The sequence below is a fragment of the Gossypium arboreum genome, chromosome 8 (assembly GCF_025698485.1).
Source record: "Gossypium arboreum isolate Shixiya-1 chromosome 8, ASM2569848v2, whole genome shotgun sequence".
Taxonomy (NCBI): Eukaryota; Viridiplantae; Streptophyta; class Magnoliopsida; order Malvales; family Malvaceae; genus Gossypium; species Gossypium arboreum.
Genome location: NC_069077.1, coordinates 138,229,809 through 138,255,306, shown reverse-complemented (window position 1 = coordinate 138,255,306; position 25,498 = coordinate 138,229,809). Strand labels below are relative to the sequence as shown.

At 33.3% G+C, this 25,498-nt stretch overlaps 1 long non-coding RNA gene across 1 annotated transcript; it reads left to right on the top strand.

The window, feature by feature from the left end:
• Positions 1 to 9,650: 9,650 nt before the first annotated feature.
• On the top strand, positions 9,651 to 10,384 carry LOC108459932 (uncharacterized). The gene is made up of 2 exons (XR_001867436.2): positions 9,651 to 9,787; positions 10,012 to 10,384. It is a non-coding gene; the product is annotated as an uncharacterized LOC108459932 (long non-coding RNA).
• Positions 10,385 to 25,498: the final 15,114 nt, after the last annotated feature.

Below are 25,498 nucleotides of genomic sequence, written 5' to 3'. Positions count from 1 at the left end.
ACATAATTGCAATTACTCGAGCCTAATTGTATATGTCTAATTGGTCCCTCCACTAGCTTAACAAAAGCTCAATCGGACTACATTTAAATCAAAAGAAAATTCTATGACTTTGGAAATAATTCAATTGAGTCTATTTATTCAGGATAACTATTATGCCACCTTTATTAGAAACACATTGAGTTGGACTTACTCTCTCACTATCAGAGATAACATACATAATAAAAACATCCAACCGTTTTGTGATTTCTTTTATCACTACCTCCTTCATAATCTGGTTTAACAGACATTGCGCATCAACAAATGACTTCTTACCTTATTCCAGCAAAATTTTAAAAAATAAATAATATAAAATATAAAAACAAAAAATGATCTAATTAGAGAATAGGAACTAAATCCACAACTAACACATAGTACGAGACTAATAGCATAATTTAATCTAACAAATTTAACTGCTATTGTATATGCAAGTACTAGAATTTCTCATTAAAAAAGTAGAATAATTAAAATTGATTAGATAAAACTAAAAGGACTAAATCCACAACTTTTGTATAGTACAAAGATTAATAATAAAAATTCTACCGTATGAATTAGGGTTATTTTTGAGTTTACTTAGCACAATTACTAAGGTGTAGATAAAAATAATAGCCAATTATTTGCAATTTTTATTACCTATAAATTATTGTATAAAATATTATTTTCAATTAATTATCAAAAATAGAAAAATGATAATATATGGTAACTATATCTTAAATTAGTTGTGCTATTATTATATTGCCATAGGTGACATATAAAACATATTGCAAAATCTTCTATATGATTTTTCTCTTGCTACAAAATTGGCAAGTATATCTTCACCTACCAAGTCATAACTTTAATGCAAATTAGGTTAAAAAATTCCAAGAAATTCAGCTATAAATGGCCAAATGCATGTCATTTTTTGTATATCATCATCTTGCTATCATACGACTAACTCTTTGTTTCATCTCTCAATAGCTTTCATTTTCAACTATGGCTTCTTTCGGCATGGTTTCTCTTTTTGCAGTTTTGCTTGTGGCTTTTTGTTAGTATCTAAAATATTTATCCAGTTTGATATTTAATTATTACATACATATATATACATGTATTTTTTTTAGTATAAAAGAGATTGCAGTCTTAAAATAAGAGAGTGTTTGCAATCATTACGATTCAAATCCTGTGTGTCTTAAACTCATTATATATAATAGCTAATATAAAATAACTAACAAAATGTTTAAATGAGGAAAAAATTGTTGTTTAATTTGCAGGTGTATCAAACTCAGAAGCATGAGCTCGTGACATAGATTGTTTGGGCGGTGTAAACATGGTGGCTTTTGTGACATGATAACTAAAAATGTAGTTGCTTGTTTGTGTCGAGCAGCTACCATCTAACATTGCAACAATGGTGGATGCTCTGCAACGATGATTGAAACTGCAAAAGATTGCCGACCAGCTTGTTAAGCCCATAACATTCAAGGTGGCATTTGTGTCTACAAGCGTTGTGCTTGAGAAAAATAATTTTTTTCAAAAAACTCTAAATTTAAGCCTTTCAACAATGTCATATATTATAAGATAAACTTTGTATCCAAAAAATTGGCGAATAAAATATTAGTGAATAAAAAGGTTGTTAAAGAGAATTAATTTACTTTTGTTATAGAACGTTCAAGTATCGTAATTTCATATCTTTTCAATTGAACATGCATGGTTCTAATTTCCGATCCATCAAATTTATAAGCTATTCATATACTGCGGGTGATGACATGGTAACCCAGGCAATACTAAGGGTTATGGAATATGTTGTCAGCGCCCAAAGAGGGAAACTCAGTCGTCGCTTCATAGGTTCGCACCAAATCCTCAAAAGAGTTGGCCATGTGGCTTATCAACTCAAATTACCACCTAAACTAGATCGTATCCATGACGTCTTCCATGTTTCCATGCTAAAATGTTACCATTCTAACCTATTGCATATTGTGCCCATCGAAGCAATCGAGGTAAGACTTGATTTGTCCTTTGAAGAAGAACATATTAGAATTCTTTAAAAAGATGTGAAAGTTTTGATAAGGAAACAAATTCCATTAGTAAAAGCGTTGTGGCAAAACCATGGTGCTGAGGACATTACGAGGGAAATGGAAGATTCACTCCACCAACAATATCCATACTTATTCGAAATAGGTAAAATTTTGAGGATAAAATTTCTTTAAGGAGGGGAGAGTTGTAACATCCCAAACAATAAAATTTCTTTAAGGAGGGGAGAGTTGTAACATCCCAAACAATAGGAGGTTAGATTCTTAGAAATTATCATGAATTGAATCCTAGTCTAGTGGTTAAGAGCCTGGTAGAAAGTATAGAGAACCAAAGTTCAAGACTCTTAAATTGCACTCTTTCTTATTTTTGCCACCCATTTACAAAAGACCCAATCCATGTTGGCTATCCTACTTTAATGATTTTCTTCATAGATGGGCTAATTGCCCAATAAAATCCCAAACCTTCGCTCAACCCAATTCTCTAAAAGACTTTCCCAAATTCAACTAAAATTCTCAATTGTTATTTTAGCAAATAAAAACCATACCCCAACTCTTATTTTCACATAACCTCGAAAAACCTCATGTTACAAACTTGTTCTCAAAACCTTATTGTTTGGAAATCTTTTGAATTCTTGAATTTTGCAATCAAGCCCTAATCGATCGTCTTCATCAAAAACATTAGATCTTGCGTCACTTGCTCGTCAAGTCCCATTCAAAATTAGTAAGTATTTTGTTCCTATCAATTAGGACTTTTCAATCTTTAGGAACCAACGAGCTTTAACCAATTTATCAACCCGTTATTGAATCTTTAAACATTTCTATCGAAAAGCACCATCAAGTCTTGAAAACCCACCAATAATTATTCCGTTTTGTCAATTAAAAGATTCTTGTAGGTGTTTTGATCAAGCTTAAAATTTGAGTTTCCAAAAAAGTAAGGTGGGTGACTTTTACGAAAAATCGGGTTAAAATTTGAAACTACACTGGTACACATGGTCTACCCCTGCGGATTACACAGTCCCTCACATGACCGTATCCCTTGTTTTTCCCTCATATCCACTCTTCGCACACAGCCTGGACACACGACCAAGAGGCCCCTACACTTGCAGTTCTTTGTTTCACACACGTTCTGAGGCGACGCACACGGGCTGGGCACACGACTGTGTGGCCCCTGAAAACTCAAAATTACAGTTTTGCCTTATTTTCTTTTATTTTATGCAATTTAGTCCTAGATTAGATTTTTTAAGGCATCTAGAGAACTAGATTATGCAACTAGGTCTTAGAATAGGATGATATGAAATATCTACATGGATGAATAATTTTGTGCTTTATATGTTTATGATTATTAATTATTTTCTTAAAGTTGTAAATGATATCATAATAGTAGTTAGAATTTGATGCCTAGTATATGTGTAACGCCCTAAACCCGGCCTAAATGTTATGGCCAGATCTAGAGATGTTACAGTATGTTCATTTAAAAATCCAGTGGGAGGCTTGCACGATGGGTTATTAGCTAGGTGGTAGAGCATGCCCCTGATAATTGCGTTTTTGTGCTTGGGTTGTGAGGGCTCTCAGCCACATGGATATTTCAATATGCTCATCAACGTCTGACCCTGAGATGTGGATCATCCAAGGCACATTGGCATGGTGTACTTTTCCTATTCGAACCGGTGTTTGAAACCAAACTTCTCCTCATGAGGAAAGATGGGGCGATTTAGGTGAGATCCAATGTAGATCCAACTTTCTATTCGCTCATGGGATATGGGTGGTCCGGGGGGACCATCATTACTCCTCTCTTCTCGATAATACATACATCTCTTATCAGTTTATGGATAGCTATCTCTCGAGAATAGGTTTCGGTTCGGCCTCAATAGGAGAATAAAATGGAGCACCTAACAATGTATCTTCACAGACCAAGAACTATAAGATCACCCTTTTCATTCTGGGGTGATGAAAAGATCGTACCATTAGAGCCATTTTTTCATACTTTTCCCGGAGGACCAGAGAAAGCTGCAATCAATAAGATTTTCCTAATCCTACCTTCCTGAAAGGAAGAACGTGAAATTCTTTTTCCTTTCCATTGGGACCAGGAGATTGGATCTAGCCATAAGAAGAATGCTTGGCTGATAAATAATTCACTTCTTGGTTTTCGACTCCCTCAGTCACTACGAACGCCCCCGATCAGTGCAATGGAATGTGCCTATTTATCTATCTCTTGACTCGAAATGGGAGCAAGTATGAAAAAGGATCTTAAAGTGTTTAGGGTTGGGACAAGAGGGTCTCTTAACGCCCTCTTTTTTTCTTCTTATTTGTTTTGGAAAGATGTCATTAGCTATTGATATATAAATATCTGATTTATTTGAAACAAATCCTTCTTAACCAAATTAATAAAAATGTTGTTTATATATATTTGTATATTTTGTAAATGTTTGAGTTTGTAGCAGAAAAATCTTAATTGGGTCAAGTTTTGAAAACACGGTTTGTTATTGTAAAATCAAACGTTTGGTGAATCAAATTTTAAGCCTACCAAAAATGGTAAAATTGATAAACCAGAAAATAAAATCCAAAAATTAAACAAATTCCAAAAACGTCTCAAATAGTCCATCAAAATGAAAATACTATAAATCAAATCATTTTGCATATTTTAACAAAAGTACTAAACCGAGCTCCCGTTGCACCGATCCGTTCTAAGTTTGAGCGTTACTTTAAAGTAATAGACAAACAAAGAGTGAGTTTCGAAACTCAATGTATAACAAATTTACGTAAAAATATCAGATAAAATTTTCAATCATGCTTTCAAAAGTCAAACAGATATATATCTTATATACAAATAGAATCAGAACATACCAGATACAGATTTACAATCCTACCCCCACCCGCTACTAATTAAGCTTTAATTAATCACTATTAACATTAATTAAGCTTATCAACATATAATAGCAATCATGTTAATCCACTAACTTAACCCTTATTGGTTAAATTATTCATTTAAGCCCTTTAATTAAATAACTCAACTTTTGTAGCTTTTATGGTCCAGTCCTTTTCACTTAATAAACTATCTAAACAATAAAATTCTCTAACTAAAATTTAATACAAGCTTAAAGGTCTTGTAAATTTTAAAAAATATATTTACGGATTATTATGTCGAAATAGTGGTCATTAAACCACTATTTTCGACACCACTGAAAATCAGACTGTTACACGGCGAGGTCATTAGACAAAGTAGTTGGATGAATTGCTTTCGTAAAGAGTATACAATAAGGAGTTTTCAATCCTGGTACTACTTGTGGACTGACTCCAAGATTAAGTAAATTGAGAGTTATCTGAACGATGCTTCTGAACATAATTGCAATTACTCGAGCCTAATTGTATATGTCCAATTGGTCCTTTTGCTAGCTAAAAAAAAGCTCAATCAGACTACATTTGAATCAAAAAAAATTCTATGACTTTGGAAATAATTTAATTCAGTCGATTTATTCTGGATAACTATTATGCCACATTTATTAGAAACACATTGAGTTGGACTTACTCTCTATCAAAGATAACAAACACAATACAAACATCCACCATTTAGTGATTTCTTTGTTCACTACCTCCTCCATAGTTGCATTTAACCTACGTTGCGCATCAACAACTGACTTCTTACCTTATTCGAGCAAAATTTAAAAAAATTTAAAATATAAAATATAAAAACAAAAAAAAATGATCTAATTAGAGAATAGGAACTAAATCCACAACTAACACATAGTACTAGACTAATTGCATAATTTAATCTAACGAATCTAACTGCTATTGTTTTTGCAAGTACTAGAATTTCAAATTAAAAAAGTAGAATAATTAAAATTGATCAGATAAAATTAAAAGGACTAAATCTACAACTAATGTATAGTACAGAGATTAATAAAAAAAATTGAGCCGTATTACTTAGGGTTTATTTTTGAGTTTATGAGCATAATTACTAAGGTGTGGACAAAAATAATAGCCAATTATTTGCAATTTTTTTATTACCTACAAGATAAAAATATTATTTTCAATTAATTATCAAAATAGAATAATGTTAATATATGGTAACTATATCTAAATTAATTGTGCAATTATTATATTGCCATAGGTGACGTATAAAGCATATTGCAAAATCTTCTATATGATTTTTTCTTGCTACAAAATTGACGAGTATATCTTCACCTACCAAGTCATAACTTTAATGTAATATTAGGTTAAAAAATTTCCAAGAAATTCAGTTATAAAATGGCTAAATGCATGTCATTTTTTGTATATCATCAGCTTGTTATCATATAACTAACTATTTGTTTCATCTCTCAATAATTTTCATTTTAAACTATGGCTTCTTTCGGCATGGCGTCTCTTTTTGCTTGTGGCTTTTTGCTAGTATCTAAAATATTTATCTAGTTCAATATTTAGTTATTACATAATATATGTACATGTGTTTTTTTTTAGTATAAAAGAGATTGCAGTCTTAAAATAAGGGAGGGTTTGCAATCGTTGCGATTCAAATCATGTGTGTCTTAAACTCATTATATATAATTGCTAATATAAAATAACTAACAAAATGTTTAAATGATGAAAAAAATTTCGTTTAATTTGCAAGTGTATCAAACTCAGAAGCATGCACTCATGACATAGACTGCTTGGGCGGTGTAAACATGGTGGCTTTTCGACTTGAAAACTAAAAATGTAGTTGTTTACCGGTGTCGAGCAGCTACCACCTAACATTGCAACAAAGGTGGATGCTATGCAGCGATGACAGAAACTGCAAAGGATTTCCCACCAGCTTATTAAGCCCATAACATTCAAGGTGGCATTTGTTTCTACAAGCATTGTCCCTAGAAAAAAAACAATATTTTTTGGTTCAGAGAACTAAATTTAAGCCTTTCAACAATGTCATATGTTATAAGATAAACTTCAGATCCAAAAATTTCTCAAATAAATTATTAGTGAATAAAAGGTTGTCAAAGAGAACTAATTTATTTTTGTTATACTTCGCTCAAGTATCATAATTTCATATCTTTTCAATTGAATATGCATGGTTCTAATTTTCGATCCTTCAATTTATATGCTATCCATACAATCCTTTAATTAATTGATTTAACGGCTATTTTTATAATATCATGCCAGCTAGTCATTTCCACATAATACTCATAAAGAGTGACTTGATTTAATTAATGTATTTAACGACTACTGACTTGGGTCAAGATAGAAATATCAAAAATCAAAAATGATCTAACTGGAGAATACAAACTAAACCCACAACTTATCAATACTATGAGATTGATAACATAATTTAATCCACTTTATTGCTTATTTAAGCACTAGGATTTCAAATTTTAAAAAGTAGAAATGTTACAGTAATCGTGGGGGGAGATGAAGAGGGATGAAGGACAGGTAATTTTTTATTGTTATAATAATAAATTTATTTAATATTAATATTAATATAAAATTATTTTTAAATAAATTTTTATGGGGTATTGACCTTAGCAATCCCATTAGTTAAAACTTTATTTTAATGGCACTAACTGTAAGTACCAACTTCAGTAAGAGAATCAAAGTTTAGGTATTTGGATTGGCCAGAAAATAGTTTAGGTACCTATGTCAAACAAAGAAAATAGTTCAAGGGCCTCCTATTCAATTAAGCCTTTAATAAAATCTCAAATTAAAGAGAAAGATGTTGGTAAATCTGCTCATATTGTAGTAAACATGTAACTGTTTTCTATGTATTTGAACGATGAATAAATACATAAAGTTAATTTCACATTTCACTTTTATATCTTGTGTTTCTGTCTTTCATGTTTTGCTTACGTATTGAAATTGTGACAAGCAAATGTTAGCTTATTGATTGTCTAGGTTGAAACTGATGATAAGTGTGGCACTGTAAGAAATTTTACGTTTCGAGAAAGACAATTTACTTCTGTTGATAATCTAAACAATTCTGTAATCCCGTAAAAGAATCAAAGTGAGCATTTGATTCAAATACTCAGAAGCATTATTATGTCGTATACAATTCCAGTTAGAGAAATGATTAGTCTTAGCTATCTGAGCAGTTGGCTCCACGGGGAGAGACATAATGTACTGATTGGAAGAATGAGACATTAGACTTGAGCTAAGTTGGATCAATTCACTTGTGACGTTCATGGTATGACTTACCTAAATCCTGAGTTAGTCACTAACCATGCGTATGTAACTCATGTCATTTGATATTAGTGTAGGCTTATGCTCTCAACATGACCGAGTTAATAGCCAATATGTTGGGCACATGACTTATGTTTGACATTGCTTTACTAACAACAATGAAATTCATAGCTCGACTAGGAGTTAACGATATCCTCTCATTGATATTGCTTGAATTGATAAAAATAGATTTGGCCACAGGGTTGCTTGTCTTCGAACGAGTAATTTGTCACAGTCATTAGTTGACAATGATCATATTAACCATTAAGAAGACACAATGATGATGATTAGATAAAATATGATTGTATTGAGTGAATAAATTTAACTCAAAGGAATCAATGATATCATATGAGGGTAACGCATTCATGACGAGGTCATTAAACAAAGTAGTTGGATGAATTACTTTCCTAAAGAGTATACAATAAGGTGTTTTTAATCATGGTACTATTTGTGGACTAACTCCAAGATTAAGTAAATTACGAATTATCTGAACGATGCTTCTGGACATAATTGCAATTACTCGAGCCTAATTGTATATGTCTAATTGGTCCCTCCACTAGCTTAACAAAAGCTCAATCGGACTACATTTAAATCAAAAGAAAATTCTATAACTTTGGAAATAATTCAATTGAGTCTATTTATTCAGGATAACTATTATGCCACCTTTATTAGAAACACATTGAGTTGGACTTACTCTCTCACTATCAGAGATAACATACATAATAAAAACATCCAACCGTTTTGTGATTTCTTTTATCACTACCTCCTTCATAATCTGGTTTAACAGACATTGCGCATCAACAAATGACTTCTTACCTTATTCCAGCAAAATTTTAAAAAATAAATAATATAAAATATAAAAACAAAAAATGATCTAATTAGAGAATAGGAACTAAATCCACAACTAACACATAGTACGAGACTAATAGCATAATTTAATCTAACAAATTTAACTGCTATTGTATATGCAAGTACTAGAATTTCTCATTAAAAAGTAGAATAATTAAAATTGATTAGATAAAACTAAAAGGACTGAATCCACAACTTTTGTATAGAACAAAGATTAATAATAAAAAATTCTACCGTATGAATTAGGGTTATTTTTTGAGTTTACGAGCACAATTACTAAGGTGTAGATAAAAATAATAGCCAATTATTTGCAATTTTTATTACCTATAAATTATTGTATAAAAATATTATTTTCAATTAATTATCAAAAATAGAAAAATGATAATATATGGTAACTATATCTTAAATTAGTTGTGCTATTATTATATTGCCATAGGTGACATATAAAACATATTGCAAAATCTTCTATATGATTTTTCTCTTGCTACAAAATTGGCAAGTATATCTTCACCTACCAAGTCATAACTTTAATGCAAATTAGGTTAAAAAATTCCAAGAAATTCAGCTATAAATGGCCAAATGCATGTCATTTTTTGTATATCATCATCTTGCTATCATACAACTAACTCTTTGTTTCATCTCTCAATAGCTTTCATTTTCAACTATGGCTTCTTTCGGCATGGTTTCTCTTTTTGCAGTTTTGCTTGTGGCTTTTTGTTAGTATCTAAAATATTTATCCAGTTTGATATTGAATTATTACATACATATATATACATGTATTTTTTTTTAGTATAAAAGAGATTGCAGTCTTAAAATAAGAGAGTGTTTGCAATCATTACGATTCAAATCCTGTGTGTCTTAAACTCATTATATATAATAGCTAATATAAAATAACTAACAAAATGTTTAAATGAGGAAAAAATTGTTGTTTAATTTGCAGGTGTATCAAACTCAGAAGCATGCACTCGTGACATAGATTGTTTGGGCCAGTGTAAACATGGTGGCTTTTGTGACATGATAACTAAAAAATGTAGTTGCTTGCCGGTGTCAGAGCAGCTACCATCTAACATTGCAACAACGGTGGATGCTCTGCAACGATGATTGAAACGGCAAAAGATTGCCGACCAGCTTGTTAAGCCCATAACATTCAAGGTGGCATTTGTGTCTACAAGCGTTGTGCTTGAGAAAAATAATTTTTTTTCAAAAAACTCTAAATTTAAGCCTTTCAACAATGTCATATATTATAAGATAAACTTTGTATCCAAAAAATTGGCAAATAAAATATTAGTGAATAAAAAGGTTGTTAAAGAGAATTAATTTACTTTTGTTATAGAACGTTCAAGTATCGTAATTTGATATCTTTTCAATTGAACATGCATGGTTCTAATTTCTGATCCATCAAATTTATAAGCTATTCATATACTGCGGGTGACGACATGGTAACCCAGGCAATACTAAGGGTTATGGAACATGTTGTCAGCGCCCAAAAAGGGAAACTTAATCGTCGCTTCATAGGTTCGCACCAAATCCTCAAAAGAGTTGGCCATGTGGCTTATCAACTCAAATTACCACCTAAACTAGATCGTATCCATGACGTCTTCCATGTTTCCATGCTAAAATGTTACCATTCTAACCTATTGCATATTGTGCCCATCGAAGCAATCGAGGTAAGACTTGATTTGTCCTTTGAAGAAGAACATATTAGAATTCTTTAAAAAGATGTGAAAGTTTTGATAAGGAAACAAATTCCATTAGTAAAAGCGTTGTGGCAAAACCATGGTGCTGAGGACATTACGAGGGAAATGGAAGATTCACTCCACCAACAATATCCACACTTATTCGAAATAGGTAAAATTTTGAGGATAAAATTTCTTTAAGGAGGGGAGAGTTGTAACATCCCAAACAATAAAATTTCTTTAAGGAGGGGAGAGTTGTAACTTCCCAAACAATAGGAGGTTAGATTCTTAGAAATTATCATGAATTGAATCCTAGTCTAGTGGTTAAGAGCCTGGTAGAAAGTATAGAGAACCAAAGTTCAAGACTCTTAAATTGCACTCTTTCTTATTTTTGCCACCCATTTACAAAAGACCCAATCCACGTTGGCTATCCTACTTTAATGATTTTCTTTATAGATGGGCTAATTGCCTAATAAAATCCCAAACCTTCGCTCAACCCAATTCTCTAAAAGACTTTCCCAAATTCAACTAAAATTCTCAATTGTTATTTTAGCAAATAAAAACCATACCCCAACTCTTATTTTCACATAACCTCAGAAAACCTCATGTTACAAACTTGTTCTCAAAACCTTATTGCTGGAAATCTTTTGAATTCTTGAATTTTTGCAATCAAGCCTTAATCGATCGTCTTCATCAAAAACATTAGATCTTGCGTCACTTGCTCGTCAAGTCCTATTCAAAATTAGTAAGTATTTTGTTCCCTATCAATTAGGACTTTTCAATCTTTAGGAACCAACGAGCTTTAACCAATTTATCAACCCGTTATTGAATCGTTAAACATTTCTATCGAAAAGCACCATCAAGTCTTGAAAACCCACCAATAATTATTCCGTTTTGTCAATTAAAAGATTCTTGTAGGTGTTTTGATCATGTAACGCCTCAATTTTTGGGAATTCTGTGAATGTTGGCATAGGTTTAATTATGTTTGTGGGCCTCTAGAAAGCCCAAACTTAAGATAGAACCCGACAATTTGAGTTAATTTTTGTTCCATAAGAAAAAGGGGGTGAAATTATGAAATAGGACCTATGTGAAAATGTTTGAAAATGCTATAGGCTAAATTGAAGTGGCCAAATAAATAGGAGTGCAAAATAGGAGGATTTGCATGACAAACCTCCCATTTTACATGAAGTGGCCAACCATCATGTTGTTGTGGACAAAATGTACACTTGATATCCATAATTTATGGTACAAATTGATAATAGGTTAGGTAAATGTTCAATGATAATAGGTTAGGTAAATGTTCCATGATAATGGGTTAGGTAAATGTTTCATGATAATGGGTTAGGTAAATGTTTCATGATAAGAATTTCATGTCTTTTGTATTAAAGAATTAAATGGATGAAATATGAAGTTTTATTAAAAGAAAAAGGGGTGAAAAGAACAAAGTTTTGTCCATCTTTGTTCATCATAGTTGAAAGTTAGAGAAGAGAAAGGAGAGGAGAAAGCTCTTGAATGCTCGGTCACTTGGGGAAGAAAATTGAAGGTAAGTTCATGGTAGTTTGCTTCTATCTTGATGTTCATGAGTTCTTCTTGATTCTACCTTAACTCTTGAAGCATATTTTGGTTTTTGGTTGTGTTGTGAGCATTTGGTCATGAATTAAAATGAAGGAAATGGTTGTTGTTTCATGTTTTTTTGATGAAAAATGGAAGATAGGTGAAGTTGAGCCAAACAAATGAACATGCATGTGCCTTAGATGCTAAAGGGAAAAATCGGCTAACATGTTGTGCTTTAAAATGATGAAATGGAGATTATACTTAAGTAAAATCATAGATATGTGATGATTGATTGGTGATATACATGTTTAAATAACATGCATGCAAGTTATGTGTGAAAGAGTGATTTGGTAATAAATCTGCTTGGGACAGCAGCAGTAACGTGAATTTGGAAAATCACCATAAATTGTGGGAGATGAATTAGAAGCTTAATAAATTATGTAATTAAAGCTTATTGAGTCTAGTTTCTAATGAAATAAACAAGAACATATTTTGAATTCTGTACAATGAGAAATTTGATTCGTAATGAAGAGTGGTCAGATTAGTCAAATAGTGAAACATGGGAAACTTTGAGAAATATCTGGTATTGATTGGCTAAACTAAAAATTCTGAAAATTTTATGGACAGAAGATATATGAGTCTATTTTCAGGGAAAATTAACGGAACTTGATTTGGAGTTTCGTAGCTCTAGTTATAAATGATTTAGTGACTGTTGCTCAGGAAGACAGCTTGCAGTGAAATTGTGATTATGTGGTAAACACTGACAAAAATTTGTTAATGAGTTGCTTATTGATTTCTTATAAGCTTACTATGATCTGTAGGTGTGGTTGGCCGAATATTGTAAGGGGTTAATACGTAGTTTGTATTTGAATAGTTAGATTAACGTGTTAGTAATCCAATTGTAGGCGGTTCGTGTGTGGATCTCATCAAGATATCGTCGCAAAAGTGTGTAACTAACACCCTCTTTCTTAGTCTAGATTGGCAAAAGCGAAAAGTTGAAATGTTGAAAACCGGTATTTTGTAGATTTGCGAAAAAGTAATGCTCGTGAGGTAAATCGATTAATGTTTTTGGTAGGCTGCAATGTTTGGACCGCAAAGTGCATGATTTACGTGCCCTCGATATTTTGGGCTTAATGGGCCAAAATTGGAATGATGGGCCAACAGCCCAATTCGTAAGAACCCTCGGTACGTGATTCTGTTAGTACGTGAAAAGTAGGAATATGTATGAAAAACCCTAAAATAGATAAATTACTGAAATACCTTTAAAAGTGGAAAATTTACAATTTTACCCCTAAGAGATAAATTACCGAAATACCCCTAGGGTTAAATTGACCTAAATGCATGTTTGACTGTTGTTATTTACTGCATGCCATGTTGTTATTATCTGATGCATGGACCGGGATATTGACGAGGAAGTCTTGAAAGTGGCTTGTCTACGTCTTGGAGGCTTTGCCTCAATTCTTCGATAATCGAGCAGCAAGGTTGCAACTGTGGAGTGTTGGGTTGGGTGGGTTGAGCTATTCCTACATGGAGTGTATGGTGGTATGGGTGGAGTGTAGTGGTTGGTGGGTTGAGTAGTCTCCCAAATGGGCTTGCATATGTTATTGATGTTGCATGTATTTTGAAATGGGCCTATGGGCCATCTTATTATCTGAATAAGGGCTAAGGCCCGTTTATTATAATGAAAAGGGCTCGCCCAAGACCACTGTTACCCAAAGGAGCTTGCATATGTTTACCGATGTTGCATGTATTTTGAAATGGGCCTATGGGCCATATCATTATCTGAATAAGGGCTAAGGCCCGGTTTATTGTAATCTGAAAGGGCTCGCCCAAGACCACTGCTGTTGAATGGGCTTAGGCCCAATGGGCTTTAGTGACTTGGGCTTTGAATGGGTTTTCCTTACACACCGAGTTTCCCAAACTCACCCCTTTTATTTTCATCCACGCTGGAAATCCCCAACCATAGTGGGCTTGGAGTCGTGAGGGAATTCGAGTGGCCACCCGCTCGAAAGTTTGATTTTTCTTCTGGTGAACTGGACATCCTTTTATTTACGTTTGAAGTTTTGGGTTTTTAAATGTAATAAGGCCGCTTAATTATTTTTGATGGTTTTAATAGTATTACTAAGATAGGTAATACTTATTTTAACTATTGAAATTGGATAGCTTTAGGGCGCGTTTTCAAAAACAACAGTTGATTCCAAAATAACACGACAACAAGCAAAGCTTCCGCAATGAAAGTATTTTCCAAAATTAATCACTTTTCCTAAGAATGACTTAATCGAACTGGTTTCCTAGAAATATCCACGATATTAAGGTGTGGCAATGGCGGTATGCATGTCTAGGATTGGATCCGAAGGGAGCTTGGTACTTAAGTAGTCCGATGGACTCACCACCTCTTTTCCGGTTTCCTACCTGGTGCACAGCTTCCATTCACTTTAACCCATAATGAATTAATCTTTTGAACATCAAGTACGATTTTCTGGACTTAGAATGGAAATTTTTTTTTTAACGTTTTTGATGTGGCATGCCGGATCCGGCCATAACTTCTGGGCTGGGTTTGGGGTGCTACAGATCAAGCTTAAAATTTGAGTTTCCAAAAAAGTAAGGTGGGTGACTTTTTACGAAAAATCGGGTTAAAATTTGAAACTACACTGGTACACATGGTCTACCCCTGCGGATTACACAGTCCCTCACATGACCGTATCCCTTGTTTTTCCCTCATATCCACTCTTCGCACACAGCCTGGACACACGACCAAGAGGCCCCTGTACTTGCACTTCTTTGTTTCACACACGTTCTGAGGCGACGCACACAGGCTGGGCACACGACTGTGTGGCCCCTGAAAACTCAAAATTACAGTTTTGCCTTATTTTCATTTATTTTATGCAATTTAGTCCTAGATTAGATTTTTTAAGGCATCTAGAGAACTAGATTATGCAACTAGGTCTTAGAATAGGATGATATGAAATATCTACATGGATGAATAATTTTGTGCTTTATATGTTTATGATTATTAATTATTTTCTTAAAGTTGTAAATGATATCATAATAGTAGTTAGAATTTGATGCCTAGTATATGTGTAACGCCTAAACCCGGCCTAAATGTTATGGCCAGATCTAGAGATGTTACAGTATGTTCATTTGAAAATCCAGTGGGAGGCTTGCACGATGGGTTATTAGCTAGGTGGTAGAGCATGCCCCTGATAATTGCGTTGTTGTGCTTGGGTTGTGAGGGCTCTCAGCCACATGGATATTTCAATGTGGTCATCAACATCTGACCCTGAGATGTGGATCATCCAAGGCACATTAGCATGGTGTACTTTTCCTATTCGAACCGGTGTTTGAAACCAAACTTCTCCTCATGAGGAAAGATGGGGCGATTTAGGTGAGATCCAATGTAGATCCAACTTTCTATTCGCTCGTGGGATATGGGTGGTCCGGGGGGACCATCACTACTCCTCTCTTCTCGATAATACATACATCTCTTATCAGTTTATGGATAGCTATCTCTCGAGAATAGGTTTCGGTTCGGCCTCAATAGGAGAATAAAATGGAGCACCTAACAATGTATCTTCACAGACCAAGAACTATAAGATCACCCTTTTCATTCTGGGGTGATGAAAAGATCGTACCATTAGAGCCATTTTTTCATGCTTTTCCCGGAGGACCAGAGAAAGCTGCAATCAATAAGATTTTCCTAATCCTACCTTCTTTAAAGGAAGAATGTGAAATTCTTTTTCCTTTCCATAGAGACCAGGAGATTGGATCTAGCCATAAGAAGAATGCTTGGCTGATAAATAATTCACTTCTTGGTCTTCGACTCCTCGATCCTCTGAACGCCCCGATCAGTGTAATGGAATGTGTCTATTTATCTATCTCTTGACTCGAAATGGGAGCAAGTATGAAAAAGGATCTTAAAGTGTTTAGGGTTGGGACAAGAGGGTCTCTTAACGCCCTCTTTTTTTTCTTCTTATTTGTTTTGGAAAGATGTCATTAGCTATTGATATATAAAGATCTGATTTATTTGAAACAAATCCTTCTTAACCAAATTAATAAAAATGTTGTTTATATATATTTGTATATTTTGTAAATGTTTGAGTTTGTAGCAGAAAAATCTTATTTGGGTCAAGTTTTGAAAACACGGTTTGTTATTGTAAAATCAAACGTTTCGTGAATCAAATTTTAAGCCTACCAAAAATGGTAAAATTGATAAACCAGAAAATAAAATCCAAAAATTAAACAGTCCCAAAAACGTCTCAAATAGTCCATCAAAATGAAAATACTATAAATCAAATCATTTTGCATATTGTAACAAAAGTACTAAACCGAGCTCCCGTTACACCGATCCGTTCTAAGTTTGAGCGTTATTTTAAAGTAATAGACAAACAAAGAATGAGTTTCGAAACTCAATGTATAACAAATTTACGTAAAAATATCAGATAAAATTTTCAATCATGCTTTCAAAAGTCAAACAGATATATATCTAATATACAAATAGAATCAGAATATACCAGATACAGATTTACAGATACAGATTTACAATCCTACCCCCACCCGCTACTAATTAAGCTTTAATTAATCACTATTAACATTAATTAAGCTTATCCACATATAATAGCAATCATGTTAATCCACTAACTTAACCCTTATTGGTTAAATTATTCATTTAGGCCCTTTAATTAAATAACTCAACTTTTGTAGCTTTTATGGTCCAGTCCGTTTCACTTAATAAACTATCTAAACAATAAAATTCTCTAACTAAAATTTAATACAAGCTTAAAGGTCTTGTAAATTTTAAAAATATATTTACTGGATTATTATGTCGAAATAGTGGTCATTAAACCACTATTTTCGACACCACTGAAAATCAGACTGTTACACGGCGAGGTCATTAGACAAAGTAGTTGGATGAATTGCTTTCGTAAAGAGTATACAATAAGGAGTTTTCAATCCTGGTACTACTTGTGGACTGACTCCAAGATTAAGTAAATTGAGAGTTATCTGAACGATGCTTCTGAACATAATTGCAATTACTCGAGCCTAATTGTATATGTCCAACTGGTCCTTTTGCTAGCTAAAAAAAAGCTCAATCAGACTACATTTGAATCAAAAAAAATTCTATGACTTTGGAAATAATTTAATTCAGTCGATTTATTCTGGATAACTATTATGCCACATTTATTAGAAACACATTGAGTTGGACTTACTCTCTATCAAAGATAACAAACACAATACAAAGATCCACCATTTAGTGATTTCTTTGTTCACTACCTCCTCCATAGTTGCATTACCTACGTTGCGCATCAACAACTGACTTCTTACCTTATTCCAGCAAAATTTAAAAAAATTTAAAATATAAAATATAAAAACAAAAAAAAAATGATCTAATTAGAGAATAGGAACTAAATCCACAACTAACACATAGTACTAGACTAATTGCATAATTTAATCTAACGAATCTAACTGCTATTGTTTTTGCAAGTACTAGAATTTCAAATTAAAAAAGTAGAATAATTAAAATTGATCAGATAAAATTAAAAGGACTAAATCTACAACTAATGTATAGTACGAGATTAATAAAAAAATTTAGCCGTATTAATTAGGGTTTATTTTGAGTTTATGAGCATAATTACTAAGGTGTGGACAAAAATAATAGCCAATTATTTGCAATTTTTTATTACTTACAATATAAAAATATTATTTTCAATTAATTATCAAAAATAGAAAAATGTTAATATATGGTAACTATATCTAAATTAATTGTGCAATTATTATATTGCCATAGGTGACGTATAAAGCATATTACAAAATTGACGAGTATATCTTTCACCTACCAAGTCATAACTTTAATGTAATATTAGGTTAAAAATTTCCAAGAAATTCAGTTATAAAATGGCTAAATGCATGTCATTTTTGTATATCATCAGCTTGTTATCATATAACTAACTATTTGTTTCATCTCTCAATAATTTTCATTTTAAACTATGGCTTCTTTCAAGGTATGCGTCTCTTTTTGCTTGTGGCTTTTGCTAGTATCTAAAATATTTATCTAGTTCAATATTTAGTTATTACATAATATATGTACATGTGTTTTTTTTAGTATAAAAGAGATTGCAGTCTTAAAATAAGGGAGGGTTTGCGATCGTTGCGATTCAAATCATGTGTGTCTTACACTCATTATATATAATTGCTAATATAAAATAACTAACAAAATATTTAAATGATGAAAAAATTTTCATTTAATTTGCAAGTGTATCAAACTCAGAAGCATGCACTCATGACATAGACTGTTTGGGCTAGTGTAAACATGGTGGCTTTTGTGACTTGATAACTAAAAAATGTAGTTGCTTACCGGTGTCGGAGCAGCTACCATCTAACATTGCAGCAACGGTGGATGCTATGCAACGATGATTGAAATTGCAAAGGATTTTCCACCAGCTAGTTAAGCCCATAACATTCAAGGTGGCATTTGTGTCTACAAGCGTTGTCCCTATAAAAAAGAAAACCTATATTTTTTTGGTTAAGAGATCTAAATTTAAGCCTTTCAACAATGTCATATATTATAAGATAAACTTTGTATCCAAAAATTTCTCAAATAAATGATTAGTGAATAAAAAGGTTGTCAAAGAGAACTAATTTATTTTTGTTATACTTCGTTCAAGTATCATAATTTCATATCTTTTCAATTGAATATGCATGGTTCTAATTTTCGATCCATCGAATTTATATGCTATCCATGCAATCCTTTAATTAATTGATTTAACGGCTATTTTTATAATATCATGCCAGCTAGTCATTTCCATATAATACTCATAAAGAGTGATTTGATTTAATTAATGTATTTAACGACTACGCTTGGGTCAAGTTAGAAATATCAAAAATCAAAAAATGATCTAACTGGAGAATAGAAACTAAACCCACAACTTATCAATTGTTAGAATTAAGTGACCCAAATTCTTATTTAAATAAAATACGATGGAAAATAAAATAAAAGTAAAATCCATATAGAACTAGACTTCTTTTATTTTTATTTTAGAATAAGGTTTTTAAACCTTATTAAACTCCATCTATTTTATATTGATTAGGATAAGGTGTTTCAATCATACTAGAATATGGCTTTGCAAGCCTATAAATAGACATAGTCTATTGCTCTTGTATTTTGAGTCAAATTTTTTGACATAGTGAATTTTTTTCTCCTCTGCCCGTGGTTTTTTCCCGAAAGGGTTTCCACGTAAAATTTGTGTGTTCTTTATTTTATTTATTTTATTTTATTTTATCTTTCACAAATTGGTATCAGAGCGTCCGGGTTATTCATCTCGATCACGGTAATGGCATCTTTCAAGTATGAAATTCCGCTGTTGGATCGCAACACCAGATTTGCGTTGTGGCAAATTAAGATGCAAGCAGTTCTTGCACAGATGGATCTGGAGGATGCCCTGCTAGGGATAGATAAGATGCCTTCAACATTAACAGATGAAGAGAAGAAGCGTAAGGATCGAAAGGCATTAACACAATTACATCTGTATTTGTCCAACGAAATTTTGCAGGATGTGATGAAAGAGAAAACTGTTGCTGCATTATGGAAGAGGCTAGAACAAATATGTATGTCGAAAACTCTAACAAGAAAGTTGTATATGAAGCAGCGTCTTTATGGTCATCGTTTGGAGGAAGGTGCGTCTGTACACGAACACTTCACAGTGTTTAAAGAAATTCTCTCAAACTTGGAGGCCATGGAGGTTCAGTATGATAAGGAAGATCTAGGGTTGATTCTACTTTGTTCGTTGCCCTCGTCTTATTCAACCTTTAGAGACACGATTTTATATAGCCGCGAGTCTCTCACAGTTGATGAGGTTTATGATTTTTTAACCTCGTATGATAAGATGAAGCATCTTGTGGTTAAACCCGACTCTCAGGGAGAGGGTCTCATTGTCCGTGGGAGACAAGATCGGAATGCTGATGATGATCGTGGTAGGACACAGGAACGGAATCCTCGTGGTAAATCTAAGGGTAGATCAAAGTCTTCAAACAAAGGTAAAACTTGTAACTTCTGCACATTAAATCTGAGTGCTATAAGGTACAAAATAATATTAAAAGGGAGGCTGCGAATCAAAAGGGAAAACAACCAAAAATTTCCGGTGAAGCTGATGTTGTAGAAGACTACAGCGATGGTGAACTTCTAGTCGCTTCTGTCAATGATTCTAAAGTAAGCAAGGAGTGGATACTTGATTTAGGCTGCACCTTCCACATGAGTCCCATCAGGATTGTTTTACGACTTACGAAACAGTATCTGAAGGTGTTGTTTTGATAAGAAATAATGCTTCATGTAAAATCGCAGGTGTTGGAACAATTAAAGTTAAGATGTTTGATGGAGTTGTCAGAACACTTAGTGACGTGCGGCATGTTCCAGAATTGAAAAAAATTTTAATTTCATTGAGTACTCTTGATTCAAAAGGGTACAGATACATAGCTGAAAGTGGGGTTTTAAAGATTTCCAAAGGGTCCCTTGTTGTGATGGAAGGGCACAGAAAGATTGCCAAGTTATATGTTTTACAGGGTTCTACTGTTACTAATGATGCAGCTGTCGCTTACTCTTCCTTGTCAGATGATGATATTACTAAACTTTGGCATATGCGCCTAGGGCATATGAGTGAGAATGTCATGGCAGAATTAAGCAAAAAAGGACTTCTTAATGGGCAAGGAATTTGCAAACTGAATTTCTGTGAGCACTGTGTTTTTGGGAAGCAAAAGAGACTTTGATTTACTAGAGGAATCCATAACATGAAGGGAATGTTAGAGTATATTCATTCTGATCTGCGGGGGCCATCCAGAGTGCCTTCAAGAGGTGGAGCTAATTATACGCTAACCTTTATTAATGATTTTTCCAGAAAAGTTTGGGCATTTTTCCTGAAGCAGAAAAGCGATGTGTTTTTCACATTTAAGTCTTGGAAAATTATGATTGAAAAATAGAAGGGAAAACAGATAAAATACCTCCGCACAGACAATGGCTTAGAGTTTTGTTACGATGAGTTTAATAGATTGTGCAAGTCGAAGGGATCATGAGACACTTGACGATTCGTCATACTCCACAAAAAAGCGGCGTTGCGAGCGGATGAACGAGCGATCATGGAGAAGGTTCGATGTATGTTGTCAAATGCCAACTTACGAAGGCATTTTGGCGACGGCCTCTCTTGCATGTTTTTTGATCAACCGATCTCCATCCGTTGCCGTTAAGAAAAAGACTCCACAAGAGGTATGGTCTGGTAATCCTGCTAATTATTCTGATTTAAAGATTTTTGGGTGTCCTACGTATGCTCATGTTGATAATGGAAAATTGGAACCGAGATCTATTAAATGCATTTTTCTTGGTTATAAAGCTGGTGTAAAAGGGTATAAGTTATGGTGTCCTAAAAATAGAAAAGTTGTGATTAGCGAGATGTTGTTTTTGATGAAGCGCTATGCTACCTAACTTATCTCTTAAAGACTCTTCCAATAAAGAAAATCAAAAGCGGTGGAGCATCGAGTTAATCTGAGTCAACTCCTCAAGCTAGAACAAAATTGAGAATAGAGTTGCTTCTTCACCATAATACTCTATCGCCAAAAAGAACTAGAAGAAATTAAACCTCCAAAGAAGTATGCCGAGGTTGATCTAGTTGCTTATACTTTAAATGTGGCTGAAGATATAGATGCGAATCAAGAGCCATCTAATTATTCTGAGGCGGTTAGCTGTGAAGACTCAGAAAAGTGGATGTTTGCTGTGCAAGAAGAGATGGAATCACTCCACAAAAACAGAACATGGGACATTCTCAAACTTTCTAAAGGTAAAAAGGTTGTTCGTTGTAAATGGGTGTTTAAAAAGAAAGAAAGGACTCTAGGAGTTGAAGAACCCAGATATAAAGCAAGGCTTGTTGCAAAGGGTTACAGTCAAATTCCAGGAGTGGACTTCACAGATGTGTTCTCTCCAATTGTTAAGCATAGTTCAATTCGAGCTTTGCTTGGTATTGTGGACAACCAGAGGGTTTTATAGTCTTAGAAAAAGAGGACTATGTTTGCTTGCTGAGAAAGTCCCTTTATGGTTTGAAACAGTCACCAAGACAGTGGTACAAGAGGTTTGATTCCTTTATGACTTCTCATGATTTCAAAAGAAGTAGTTTAGACAGTTGTGTTTACTTTAAGAAAAACAGTGATGGTTCTTTTGTGTATCTACTTCTTTATGTTGATGACATGTTGATAGTAGCAAAAGATAAAGGAGAGATAAGAAAGGTTAAAGTACAACTAAGTGAAGAATTTGAGATGAAAGATTTAGGACCAGCAAAGAAGATACGTGGTATGGAGATTCTCAGAGATAGAAAAGCAAGTAAATTGTACCTAAGTCAGAAGGGGTACATTGAGAAAGTTCTTTGCAGGTTCAATATGCAGAGTGCTAAGCCTGTTAGTACTCCTTTAGCAGCCCATTTCAGACTTTCATCGACCTTGTCTCCTCAATCAAATGATGAGATTTAGTACATGTCACATGTTCCATACTCTAGTGCAGTGGGATCTCTCATGTATGCTATGGTTTGTTCACGTCCAGATTTATCATATGCGATCGGTCAGATTAGCGATATATGACAAATCCGGTAAAGAACATTGGAAAGCGATTCGATGGATTTTAAGATACTTACTAGGCACTACTGATGTTTGCTTACGATTTGGAAGAACTAAAGATGGAGTTATAGGGTATGTTGATGCTGATTTTCTTTGGAGACCTTGATAGAAGAAGATCTCTCACGAGTTACGTCTTTACAATCGGAGGTTGTGCAATTAGTTGGAAAGCCACTTTGCAAACTACAGTCACTTTGTCTACCACTGAAGGTGAGTACATGGCGATTCTTGAGGCTTGTAAAGAAGCTATTTGGTTGAAGGACTATTTAGTGAACTCAATGAAGACCTTCAAATCAAGACAAGATTTTGTGACGATCAGTGTCATCTTTCTTACAAAAGATCAAATGTTTCATGAGAGAACAAAACACATTGATATTCGGTATCATTTTGTTCGTGATATTATTGCTCGTGGTGATATTGTTGTGAGCAAAATTAGTACTCATGAAAATCCTGCAAATATGATGACTAAGTCACTTCCTATAACCAAGTTTGAGCATTGCTTAGACTTGGTTGGTGTTCATTGTTGAAGTTAAACCCTTAAGGGGTTTTATGGAAGAGGTGGAGAACTTGTTTATTGAAAGTTCGCGATGAAGAACTTGTTCATTGAGAATTTGTGTCAAGGTGGAGATTGTTAGAATTAAGTGACCCAAATTATTATTTAAATAAAATACGATAGAAAATAAAATAAAAGTAAAATCCATATAGAACTAGACTTCTTTTATTTTTATTTTAGAATAAGGTTTTTAAACCTTATTAAACTCCATCTATTTTATATTGATTAGGATAATGTGTTTCAATCCTACTAGAATATGGCTTTGCAAGCCTGTAAATAGACATAGTCTATTCCTCTTGTATTTTGAGTCAAATTTTTCGACATAGTGAATTTTCTTCTCCTCTGCCCGTGGTTTTTTCCTGAAAGGGTTTCCACGTAAAATTTGTGTGTTCTTTATTTTATTTATTTTATTTTATTTTATTTTTCACATCAATACTATGAGATTGATAACATAATTTAATCTACTTTATTGCTTATTTGAGCACTAGGATTTCAAATTTTAAAAAGTAGAAAGGTTACAGTAATCGTGGGGAGAGATGGAGAGGGATGAAGGATGGGTAATTTTTTATTGTTATAATAATATATTTATTTATTATTAATATTAATATAAAATTATTTTTAAATAAATTTTTATAGGGTATTGACCGTAGCAATCCCATTAGTTAAAACTTTATTTTGATGCCACTAACTGTAAGTACCAACTTTAGCAAGAGAATCAAAGTTTAGGTATTTGGATTGGCCAAAAAATAGTTTAGGTACCTATGTCAAACAAAGCAAATAGTTCAAGGGCCTCCTATTCAATTAAGCCTTTAATAAAATCTCACATTAAAGAGAAACATGTTGGTAAATGTGCTGATATTGTAGTAAACATGTAACTGTTTTTTATGTATTTAAACGACGAATAAATACATAAAGTTAATTTCACATTTCACTCATATATCTTGTGTTTCTGTCTTTCATGTTTTGCTTACGTATTGAAATTGTGACAAGCAAATGTTAGCTCATTGATTGTCTAAGTTGAAACTGATGATAAGTGTGGTACTGTAAGAATGTTTACATTTTGAGAAAGGCAATTTACTTCTGTTGATAATCTAAACGAGTCTGTAATCCTGTAAAAGAATCAAAGTGAGCATTTGATTCAAATACTCAGAAGCATTATTATGTCTTATACAATTCCAGTTAGAGAGATGATTAGTCTTAGCCATCTGAGCAGTTGGCTCCACGGGTAGAGACATAATGTACTGATTGGAAGAATGAGACATTAGACTTGACCTAAGTTGGATCAATTCACTTGTGACGTTCATGGTATGACTTACCTAAATCCTGAGTTAGTCACTAACCATGTGTATGTAACTCATGTCATTTGATATTAGTGTAGGCTTATGCTCTCAACATGACTGAGTTAATAGCCAATATGTTGGGCACATGACTTATGTTTGGCATTGCTTTACTAACAACAATGAAAGTCATAGCTCGACTAGGAGTTAACGATATCCTCTCATAGATATTGCTTGAATTGATAAAAATGGATTTGGCCACAGGGTTGCTTGTCCTCGAACGAGTAACCTCGAACGAGTAATTTGTCACAGTCATTAGTTGACAATGATCATATTAACCATTAAGAAGACACAACAATGATGATGAGATAAAATATGATTGTATTGATTGAATGAATTTAACTCAAAGGAATCAATGATATCATATGAGGGTAACGCATTCACGACGAGGTCATTAAACAAAGTAGTTGGATGAAATGCTTTCGTAAAGAGTGTAGAGTAAGGAGTTTTTAATCATGGTACTATGGACTAACTCCAAGATTAAGTAAATTACAAATTATCTCAACGATGCTTCTGGACATAATTTCAAGTACTCGAGCATAATTATATATGTCTAATTGGTCCATCCACTAGCTTAACAAAAGCTCAATCAGACTACATTTGAATCAAAAAAAAAATTCTATGACTTTGGAAATAATTTAATTGAGTCTATTTATTCAGGATAAC